This window comes from Eurosta solidaginis, chromosome 5 (genome assembly GCF_040869045.1).
Source record: "Eurosta solidaginis isolate ZX-2024a chromosome 5, ASM4086904v1, whole genome shotgun sequence".
Taxonomy (NCBI): domain Eukaryota; kingdom Metazoa; phylum Arthropoda; class Insecta; order Diptera; family Tephritidae; genus Eurosta; species Eurosta solidaginis.
In genome coordinates, this window is record NC_090323.1 from 26,467,644 (window position 1) to 26,470,381 (window position 2,738).

The window sequence follows — 2,738 nt, forward strand, 5'->3', positions numbered from 1 at the left end:
CTTTGCAATATTTTCATGTCTGCGTAAAGCTCATACAGCTCGTCATACCCCCTTCGATAAATCTTTCGAACACTTCAAGAGCCATGTCATCTTCTCTCGACACTGGCCATTATTTCATGTCATAGCGTGATTTTTGATTGTTGAGAGAATCCTGCAAGTTATGGGGGCTTTAAATATGCCCCCGGTAAGCACGCCTCTAGTTAAAGGCGACGAAAGTCCCAATGCCGTTCCTGGGTTGTGCGCTAGGCTTGGGGCATGCCACGTAAAAACTCTTTCCAATGAAACATAATAATAACAAACACCGGGTTCGGATATTAGGTACCCCAAATGATCGCGGCACAACTATGGAATAGTGACTACCCTGTACTTCTGCAGATCAGCTACTAGGAGTGGGAATTCATATTACCGTGGAAGCAGGGACAACCCCGCCCATACGCATTCTTTGCCCTTTTAACAAACGAAAACCATGCTCTAAAAGTCACGTATAGTACCCGTCCTGCTATATGGCGCAGAAGCATGCACCATGACAGCATCAGATCAAGCGGCTCGGTTTGGTTCGGGATACAAGTTCTTCGAAAGATTTACCGATATCTTCGAGTTGAAGACGGCGAGTACCGAAGAAGATTTAACGATGAGCTGAACGCAGACACCGACGTAGTACAGCGAATTAAAACGCAGCAGCTACAGTGGCCAAGAAAGCACTAACCTACTGCGCTGGAAGGACCAGGTGGTAAACGATTTAAATTATCTTAGTATGAGCAATTGGTGCCAATTAGTGCACCAAAGAAGCGACTGGCGCGCCTTATTGGACGACCATAACCATTTCAACGGTTAAGCGCCAATTAAATAAGTAAGCAAGTATCGGTACTTATGAACATATATAGGTCGCCCGACTTTGACGGTACAAAAAAATGCGGCACACACGAAAATCTCATCAAATCTCATCCCAATTCCACGAATCTAACATTGAACAAGAACTTCGCAAAAACCTCAAACGTAAGGTGTGTGGTGGAGTGCATTGTAAAAGTGTCAAATTGTTTTTCCATTATGTGTTTTCACGATGTATGTAGTAGAGATATACGCTGCCGCCGCTGATTTTTGTAGTTTTTCGCACGCCGCCGCCGAATGTCAAAAATATCGGCGCGGCGGCGGCGGCGTCCAGCTCGTTACTATATTTTCTACTCGTTTAAGACTGTTTAGGCCATTTATTGTCGAAAATTGGTCGGATATGGTCGAAAGTGCCATCAGCGGATGCGAATCACTGCCAGTTATAAGAACCTAATTGCGAAATTTAACTCTTTCTAACTGTTCAAAAGTTATTTAAAAAACAGGCGCTTGCGATGTCAGCTTAACATGGAATATGCATCACCCAATTCACCAAGTTATTAAAACAAAACACCAAAAGAAAAGTTATATAATAAATTTATATGCTGTTTTGATATATTTTTCAAAAAAATAATAAGGAACAATGAATTCAAATAAAATGACCCAAGGCGAACATGTTTTCAAATTGTCCTCAAGTTGTTAAGAAAAGCAAATTACCCAGAAATTTTATTTTATATTGCGATTGGCGGAAAGAATGACGAATCAGTGATGGAAAATCCTTTAGTATGTTCCAGGGGATAAACACTCCTTTGAAATGATTCTTATCTCATACTTAAGTTGAGGATATATGTACGTATGAGAGAGGTTTGAAAAATCACTTGGGCTTACGTTCAAACATCTGTTGTTTATTTGCGAAACTATACAATAGCGTCTGAAATGTAAATTTTGATTTTCACACTTCATCCCATCTATCCAAAACTAGTCCCTTGGAATGAATCACGTTCATTATAGCCTATCAACCAAGTTTAAATATCACCTACACGTTACGGCTACTTTTACAAATGTGAATACGTAGGCACATATATTTACCAGGTGAGGCTTTGTCCTTCGCAAGAACACTCAAAGTGGTGAAGCAAAAGTTTTCCCAAGACAGTCGAACTAATGACGGTGTATTATCACCATAACGTAGTGGACAGTCGAACTAGTCTGAAAACTGAAGCTACACTGTCATATATAATGAGCTCTTATAACATAAGGCCCGAAATCAGCAGTCAACATCTTTCAACTTAAAATCGGTCGACTTTAATTCTAAAATATATTTTTCATTTAACAAAGAATATTGAAATCAATGTTGTGAACACAAACGTCTGCAAATTTTGGTCTACATTTTAAAAATTGTATCCAGGGTCCTTGTAAAATTTTAATTATGTAGATGCGCCGAGGATGATTTTCACCCATGAGTTACTCAATGACATCCACTTAAACTGCTTATGATTTCGAGGGCGACATCCTTGGCCGAATAGTCAGTCTCTAACGTTTCAAGGTGTTTCTCTGGTGTAGCTCGGCAGCCTAGCGCGACAAAAACATCCGTTAGAAAGTCTTCGGAGGTACACCACGAGCTTCTAGGGAAGTGACGTCGACGAAAGTATGTGTTCGAAGTCGCAGTCCTATATCTTCTGCGCTGGCATGTGGTGTGAGGGTCAGGAGGCGTGGTAGCGACTGGTGGTCGGTATTACTACTGTTGGCACATCGGGAATTGTAGCTTTTAAAAACAGCCGAAAAAACTGGAGGCGTCCTGTGCCACGAGAGTCATGAGTATTAATAGACCATTAATAGCAACCGTAAGTCGCCTTTGTGCATGACCGCCAAGGAGCCACAAATGATTTAAAGAAATTGTGTTCGCGACGATTATT